Source organism: Prosopis cineraria, unplaced genomic scaffold, assembly GCF_029017545.1.
Source record: "Prosopis cineraria cultivar Desert tree isolate PC_DT_omini unplaced genomic scaffold, ASM2901754v1 PC14, whole genome shotgun sequence".
Lineage (NCBI taxonomy): Eukaryota > Viridiplantae > Streptophyta > Magnoliopsida > Fabales > Fabaceae > Prosopis > Prosopis cineraria.
In genome coordinates this window covers 24,372,844-24,382,316 of record NW_026555345.1, presented here as the reverse complement: position 1 = coordinate 24,382,316, position 9,473 = coordinate 24,372,844, and the positions used below count along the sequence as shown (strand labels likewise).

At 30.7% G+C, this 9,473-nt stretch overlaps 1 non-coding gene across 1 annotated transcript; it reads right to left on the bottom strand.

Annotated features, from left to right (window-relative positions):
- Nucleotides 1–8,942: 8,942 nt before the first annotated feature.
- On the bottom strand, nucleotides 8,943–9,023 carry TRNAL-AAG (transfer RNA leucine (anticodon AAG)). The gene has a single exon. It is a non-coding gene; the product is annotated as a tRNA-Leu (tRNA).
- Nucleotides 9,024–9,473: the final 450 nt, after the last annotated feature.

Here is a 9,473-nt window from a genome sequence, read left to right as displayed (position 1 = left end):
GATTTGACAGTCTCGCTGCAAGGGCCTGTAATGTTTCAATGTCTTAATATTTAGGACTAGGAGTACTCTCGTGGGATTAAATTAAATAATAATGAATAAATATCCACCTGTTATTTTTAATATTAATAATTAATTAATTTATGATCCGATTGGACACACTCTGGGAGGTGGGAACTTCTCCTGTCCTTTACTCAGATCCAAAGCATCACTTCCTCAGATTTTTTTCATCCTGACACGTGGCCCCTTAATCCCCCCGATGCTTTCATCGTGTGTTGGGCCCACTTTTGCTAACATTATCTATGACTATTAGAATGAGAAATATAACAGCAGTTACCTATATTTATATTATATTATATTTTTAGTTTTAATAGTTTTATTTTACTGTTCACAGTCCTTTTAATTTAATTTGTCTACAACGGTAATTGTTATAGTTTTAAAAATATATGCAAAGATCATGAATTGAAACTGAAGGAGTTAATTTTAATTCCATTAATCCTTTTATCTTTCAGTGATTGAGACTTTTGATTTACCTTAACTGTATTAAAATTATAGGAATTAATATTGTGGATGAATCAAACTAAAGAGTATAAAAACAACAGAATAAAATTATAAAGAAAAAAAAAAGGCAATCGAAATGTAGGGACATGTTGATATGTTTTCCTCTAATAAATATTTATCTCCCATGACTTTAGACTTTTTTTTTTTGGGGTTTGATTCCAGGACCTAGACTTAACCTAATTTAATTTCGATTTGAGTGATGATGTGATTCATTTAGGTGTACCATTGAATTTTAATAATTTTTTCACCCGATGAATTAAATAATTTAATCATTGTTTTGTGTGATGATTGAATTTTATCTTATTCTTATATAATTAAAAAGATTAATCTAAAAAAAAAAAGAACCCAAATGATATAATGGGTGATAACAGTGTAATTTTATCAGTCATAATTTCATCATGAGTTGCAATAATGACGTGATTATAATTAAATATAAGATTTTTTTTTCTAAAGTGCTAATCAATCTATCATTATAGTGCAAGACTCATGTTAAAGTCAAGTCTATAAAATGATTACTCTTACTAGATTTAAAAAAAATCTAGTAAGAGTAATCATTTTATGTGTGATATTTTATAAAAAATTAAAAAATTAAAAAACAATTAAAAATAGATTTATTTAACACTGTGTGTTGCTGTTACATGTATATCAATAATTTGAAAACCATTAGCTTGCATAAAGAATGACCTCGTAGAGGCAAAGGTAGAATTTAATTATAAGATAAGCCAAAATTTAAAAAAAAAAACACACATTCATAATACAAAATTTATATAAATTTTTAGAGAGAGAAAATGTATAATATTACAAAATATTTAAAGAAATAATACATTGAAGGCCATCGCCACTGGAGAAGGGTCTCTTTCTTTTCTCTCCTATCCCTCATTTTCTCAATCTCCATCATTAATTTTGTTTTATCAAATGAATTCATTTTATTTACAAATTTAATGAAGGGTAAGGATTAAGAAAAGGAGGGAAAAGAAGAGGAAACAAGGGGAGAATTCCTTATTCTGTGGAAGTGTGAGTTTTTAGTAAATTTTCAAATATAATTTTACAAGTAAATATTAATTATTATTTAATTTGTGCAGTTAATTGAGTAAATTGCAAATGATGTGTATTGAATAAAAAAAGAAGTTTGGGAGATTACTGATGAGAGCTTTATATACAGGAGAGTGGTAGCTGTGACATGGAGTTAGAATTGGCATGAAATTTGGCAGGCGTTCGTGAAAGCGTGTGAATGCTTGCTTACATATATTTATTGGCAAATTTCAAGATTTAACTAACATGTGGTGCTAACATTTGTACTTGAAAAAGTGAATTCGCACCGAAATTTAAGGTATTAGTAATTAATTCATGATTCTAAAAAATATTATTAAAATTTTTAATTTTTTTTAAAAATTACATCTTCTCAATTATATTTTTATTAAATATTTTATATAATTAAAAATTTTTAAAAAGTTGTCTTGATAATAATAATTAAAATTTTAATATATTATTTTTTTGAAAAAAATAATACATGAATTAGAGGTATAATTAAAATATATATAAAAGTTATACAATGTATTATATTTTAGATTAAGCATGACTTCCATTGCGGTTTGGATGGAGTTTTTTAAATAAAAATAAAATAGAAGTATTTTACATTTCTTTTGAATAATGTTTAGATGGATGGATTTAATTTTAAATTTTAGATTTAAAATTATATATATAAAATCTCACATTTAAAATTCATATATTTAAAATTTTTTATCAGATGGTGTAAAAAAATTTAAAAATAAAAAAAAAGATGAGTTGAAATTTGAAATAGAAATGAAATATTAGAAATGACAAGCTTACATCTATTTTTTAATTGGTGAGATCAAAAGAAGAATGAGGGATGAAAGGATTGGTGAAAATAACAAAGGCATGAATAATAAGAATATAAAAAAAATGAAAGAGTTGAAGTTGGTGGAATTTCAAATAAATAGATATATATATATATATATTGAAATTATATATTTCCTCTTTCGTTAAAAAATATAAGATATTTTTAACTGAATTTCACTCCTAATAAAGTAGTTACTTACTTTTAAACTAACTTTATCTTTTTATATTTATCCCTTTAGATACTCTACAATAAATATAAAGTTATTATTAATGTGGGCACTTTTAAAAAAAATGATTATAGCTCGAAAGATTAAAAATACTTTATATTTTTAATATTTAATTTTTAAAAAAATATTTTATATATTTTTAAATAGAAGGAGTAGAAATCATAATAAAAACATATATTTCCAAAGACTTCAACATATCCAAACGCAACATTATAGATAACATACTTTTGAGATCCAAAATCCAAATTCCATGGATCCCAAATATTACATGAATTGATACATAATGTTGAAAATTTAGTAAAATTGACAAACTCAAAGCCTTCAAAGAAATAATTTCATATTACATACATTCTTTTGAAATTCAATGACAATATATATAGAGTAATATAGAGCATTGAGGGGCATTTTGTCTAGGTAGTAGCCATGGCCATGTAAACCACAAGGCCAAGAAGCCAACCGCAAAAAAAAAAAAAAAAGAAAAGAAAACTCCTTAATACTCCTCTACTATATATGTGTAGTGTCGTTGATACTTGCATTGTTGTAGATCAAAGAGAATGAAAAATTTTGATTGTTTTTCTAATAAAAAAAACTCAATCATTTTTAATATAACTTTAATTATTGGGTTGATCCATTATCGACATAAAAAAAGAATAACAAGATTCATGATGTATTAATTTGCATATCACCTTGCTCTAGCTTTCTTCTGCAATCTTGCTTATTTATATAATTTATATAATCATTATTAGTCTTCTCATTAACCATTGATATCGTCCTTATTAATTATATATTTTTTTATTAAAAACATACAGTGTCATCCCATATTAGTGTTAGTATTCACATACTATGTCAATATATAAGATGGAGAGGAATCACTTCATCAACAACAATTCTCACCGCTTTCTATCAAATTATTTAACCTTTTATTAGAATTATTATATTTCATAACTGAAATATATGATTTCTTAAAAAGTAATATGAGGATAGATTTTTTTTTTTTTTGTGAAGGCATATACATGCTAGGCTTGGCTGAAATTTTGCTTTAAGCTTCAAAACTCCTTCAACACAGTCCTAGTAGTAGCCTAAGTAAGTAATTAGGGGAGCAAGTGAATGATGAGATAATCAGACATGAAAGGAAAATGAAGGGAAGAGGGAATAGTAATGAGAAAGAATGAAGCACCTGAGAGGGGAGGGAGGCATGTGAACAGTGTGGCGCCAGCTTGGCCTTGCAATTTCATGTCCGAAGTCTAAGGCCGGCTTCTTGCTGCAGCTGCATTCATGAATTTAATAACAAAGTAAATAGTAATAGAGGACAAGTGAGAGGCCTTGTGCGTGTAGGGAGTGCACCTCGTACTAGCTTCCTCTTACCGAAGACTCCAATTATGTGGGTAGCCATCTTTCTCTTATATAATGTATGTACTCTTCATTGCTCTCTTTATATTCTCACTTTTCTTGTGTTTTGTTTTTGGGATCCACTTCTTTAACTTGGCACGACACCCTCTTTATTGTGCTTAATTTCACTCTTTTGTAATCAAAGGCTATAGGTAAATTGTGCTAACCAACAAGATGATCACACTAGCGTGCAAAAGATTACTACAATTAAGCGGTAGGGTATAAAAAATATGAATATGAAGATTGTTAGTAGGGGCTTGATGAGATAATCAATCCACACAATTATTTGCTTCCCTGAAGACATAGTCAAACATGATTGTTCAATCTCGTATAATAAGATATCTGATTTTGTTCATAGTTGCAAAAAGTGGGTAGTTAGTAAAGAACTCATTGTGAATTAACGAGAAAGCTTCTTTAGAGTCAAAGTAGACATTCTTCTAAGATGCCCTTAAGTTTAGGTGCTATACTTGGGTGGTATCCTAGGTATTTGGAGAAGCCTTTAATCCGATTGCCTTGGTTGTTTCAGATGAGACCGCCACAAGTAATTGCACCATGAATGTTGATAGAGCCAACTGTATCCAATATAACCCATCCTTCTTCAGGGGAGGACCATTTAACTTTTGTTCTATTACCCTTCTAAGATAAGAAGGTGATTTTGGATTGAAGGTATTGATCATTGAGTATATCCTGGATGCTAGTGAAAGTGATGTCTTTGTCATGAATGTCTTCTTCAGAATATATATTTTTGCATCTTTCTTTTCATATGTTCAAACACACGTGAGCAAAGAGTCTCTATCAACGAGTCATCCTTGCACATGCATTGTCGGCATCATTCTCCATATTCTAAATTATCCATTCCTGTAAAGGGAGAGAAAAGAAAGTGTTAAATTTATATTGTTTAACTTGTTTTATCCAAACCTCTTTAGATTTCCTGTAATCTCTCAATATATGAACGATTAAATCTAAAGAGTTACACATAAAGTGGCATGTTCTGATACAAGAGCATGTGAATTTAGGTTGCATATGATCCCAAGCTGCTTTTTAGAGGAAGGATTTAATTTTTTTATAAGTTGGCCATTTCTAGATCTTAGAGCGTTGTTGTTGCAATTGTTACCAATAGTCTTGTAAACAAATTTAATGGTGAAGTTACTATCATTAGAAGGCCTCCAACATATAATATCATCATCTGCATTGGGATTTAGAGGTTAAGCGATAGTGATATGGTTGATGACATCCTGGTGCAGATATTTACATAATTGAGTAACCTTTTATCTACATGTCACAAAGCAAAAATTAGAGCACATGAGGAATAATTTGCATTAGGAGATGCATACTTAACAAGAAGTTCTAGAAGGAGGCAACATTTATCATACCAAAATGATATTTGATCCCCCTTGCTAACATTCCAACCCATGTGAGTTATAAATTGATCATAAACTTTATATATACTAGACCACGTATAGAATAAGAGTTGGTTTTAGACACCATGGGAATGATAAGTTTATTGCATTTATATATATCACGCAAAACATGAACCTAGCGACAATTAAGCTTCGTAATAATTCCCCAGCAGAGTTTCATAATATAGGCCCTATTTTGATTTTTTAGCCTTTTAGAACCAAGGCCTCCATGTTTAATGTCCTTAGTGATATAGTCCCAAGATACGAGATGAGGTTTTTTAGAATCATTAGTAGAATCATAAAGGAAATTACAAGAGTGTGCTTCTATTTCAAACAAAACATTATCAGGTAAGTGCATAGCTTGCATAGCATAGCTAGGAATAGAAGATAGAACCAATTTTATAAGAACAAATTTCTTAATGGTGTTAAAGTAGCGACTCTTCCAATTGGAAAGGCATGAGTTAATTCTATCAAGAAGAGGAGCAACGGTGAATTTAGAAACTCTTTCATGAATAATAAGAATCCTTAAGTATTTTCCAAGGTTTTTAGTCAAGGGGATTCCTAATTCTTCGCTAATCTAAATGACTCTATTGATATTAACATTCTTGGAATAAAAAAGCTTAGATTTAGTGTTGTTGACTTTTTGCCCTGAAGCTTTGTAAAAATTGAAAAGGCACTGTTAGATCATCCTTACTTGTTTGAGGGATGCTTCTGCAAAAAGAAATAAGTCATTAATAAAAAATAGATGTAAGATAAGAGGTCCATTAGTTGTTAGGCTAATGGGCTTCTAATCTTTTTTTATCAATGCTATTAAGTATAATATGACTCAATCTTTTGATACAAAGAACAAAAAGATAAGGTGAAAGAGGATCCCCTTATCTGATGCCATGTGTTGGAGTGAATTCATTAGTTGGTTCATCATTTCAAAGAACTCTAATATGAATGGTTGAGATAGTCGCCATGATAAGCTTCCTAAATTTCTTGTTGAACCTAATAATATGAACAGTATCGTCAATAAATTCCTAAGAGAGTCTATTAAAGGATTTTTCAAGATCAATTTTAAGATCCAAGAGCCCCTTTTTCCTAACTTTATTTCTCACAAAGCGAATGATCTCTTAAGCAATGATCATGTTACCACTACTTTATCATCCTTGTAGGAAGTTACACTGATTGTCCCTAATCAAATGATTCATACATTGTCACAACCTGTTGGAGATAATCTTTGATTATTTTATAACTAACATCGCAAAGAGATATCAAATGAAAGTCCTTCATACAAGTCGGACTTTCATTTTTTGAGACAAGGGTAATGAATGTGTCATTGATCTTACTAATGACAGTGGATCTATAAAGACCTTCTTAACAAGTTGAATAATACTATCTTTAAGATCATTCCAATAACATTGAATGAAGCCAACATTTATTTTATCAGGACCAAGAACTTTGAAAAGCCCTAATATCAAACATACCATTTTTTGTTTCTTCTTTAGTAACATCTCTATGAATTATCTGCAATTGAGAAGAGTTTAAGGGAGAAAAACTCCTTACAGTAGTCAATTTAGGTTTGGACTGAGCATCCTCTCTAAATAGGTTTTCAAATAGGAAGCAGCTTGATTCTTGAGAGTAGAGTGATCCTGAATCCAAGTACCATCTTCATCTCGAAGAGTTAATATTTGGTTTCTTTTCCTCCTGATGATAGCAATTACATGAAAGAACTTAGAATTCCTATCTCCCCATTTCAGCCATTTGCATACTTATTTTTAGAACCAAAGAAGCTCCACTTAGAGAAGAATTTTATTATAATCTTCCCAAAGAGATTTTTCAATTTTTCTAAAAAATACCTGTCTTTAATGTTTCTATTGCAATCAATTCCTTCAAGCCTTCTTAAAATCCTTTTCTTGTTTGCTATAATACTACCTATATTTTTTTATTCAATGAAGTAGCAGAGGTAGCAAACTTTGAGGCACCTTCTTTCCTATCTTTCTCAATCCAAAAATCTTTAACTATAGATTGAAAGGATTCTTCAATCCTCCAAGCAGTATGGCATTTAAAAGGTATTTTGTGAACTTTAAAGTTAACCGTATTCTCAAGTTGAATTCTGATTGGGTGATGATTGGAGTGATATTTAAGGAGATGAAAGGTGTTAGCTTGGTTGAATTTAAGTCTCCATTCAATGTTATAGAAGGACCAGTCAAGTCTCTCCTTAAGTGAATCTATCTTTGGTAAAGTTGAGTTCAAGGAGATTAGAGGAATTTATGCATTATTTAAAAAGTTTCATAGACCTCCAATTATACCCACTTCCTCCACACTTATCACCACAAGAGAGATATGAGTTAAAGTCACCAACAATAAGCTAAGGATCAGAAATAGTACTAGCAAGATCATTTATAGAATTCCATAATTGCTCACTATAGTAAGGATTAGGGTCACCATAGATACAAGAAAGAAGATAAGAGGTTTTCTTCAAAAGGTGATAAACTTTATAGTGAAGAAGTTGGATAGTGGAGTAGATATAATCAACATTCTCCACATCATTATTCCAAAGCATCCAAATACCACCAGCATAACTAGTGGCTTCAATGTGAATCCAATTTGAAAAACCAAGCTTCTTGACCATGTTATCTACTCTAGTACGGCTAGCTCTAGTTTCAACAAGAACAAGGATTTGAGTATTATATTTATTTGCTATTTTCCTTATACATGAAGGAAAGGTTTTGGCACAAGTTCCTTTGCAGAAGTTCACTTATTTATATCAAACATTTCACTCTCTTTCATTCACATTGCATGGCAATTAGATGTGCAAATGACTAAATTCTCAAATGGTGTTTGTCAATTGCAAATGATTTGGCCAATAATTTACAAGATCATTAATTCAAATCCCGTTGTCAATGTCAAGAACTTATTGGTGGCAATTTAAAAGTATTTCTATATGTGCTTTTTAAATTTGGAGGCATGCCCTCGTCCAAGCAAGCCATCAGAACCCAACTCTCCTAATTAAACAAACAAAACTAAATTGGGTCCCCCTTTATACTATTAACATTTAGTTTGAGGTGAACCACATGCTTCAAGGCTTATAAATTTTCCAATTTTATTTATAATTACATGATATATATATATATATATATATTGATTGCTATCTATTTCCAGTAGTTTTTTCATTTTAAGATATACATCAGATTTCTTATTAGAAGAAATACATATGCAATTTTATAAATTACAATATGAGAAATACGTAGTTTTGATTGAAAATTCATGTAGTTATTGGTTATTGTGTGTTAACTTGGTTGAAATATCTTACAATAAAAGGCAGCAATTTTTCCTGGGAACAATATTAGGACGGGTCGCACATGCTTGGCCCAAAATGACCATTCCCAGCGTTTCGTTGCAATATAATTGGGCCTAAAGCATATATGGGCCTTCGATTTCATGCCCAATTTGTGTCCACGGGGTGCAAAGTGCCAACTAAACTCAAACACAGGGACCAAAGAGGAAATAAAAATTGTAGGAATGTGGAGAGTGGGATTTGAACCCACGCCCTTTCGGACCAGAACCTTAATCTGGCGCCTTAGACCAACTCGGCCATCTCCACTGCCGATGAAATGGTTTTCTAATTCTATATTTGATCTCCCTAATATTACACATATTATTACACTGGCAATAACCTCTTCAATTACCACGGGCAAAAAAATAGGAAGAGATAGGATCTCAATTTAGTTGTGAGACGAGTTCAACTCTTCTGCGTGAACAATTGCTTTGAAATTAAGTAGAATCTTCCGGGGCAATTTGACTCAAGTCCGATTCGCATTTGTGAACTTTTCAAACCTTCGATTTTCTCTCCGGTCAAAAAAGAAATCTACTCCTCAGTCCTCACATTTCTTTTCTGCCCGTTTTCTCTTTACGCATCACGAAGATTTGAGCCATTGTAGTTACCTGTCCACATCCCTTTGACGCAGGGCCGTGTGAAGATATTTTGAGATCTAAGATAAAATTATTTATAAAATCTAACATCTGTAACTGTCCCTTCAAAAAAAAATTCACT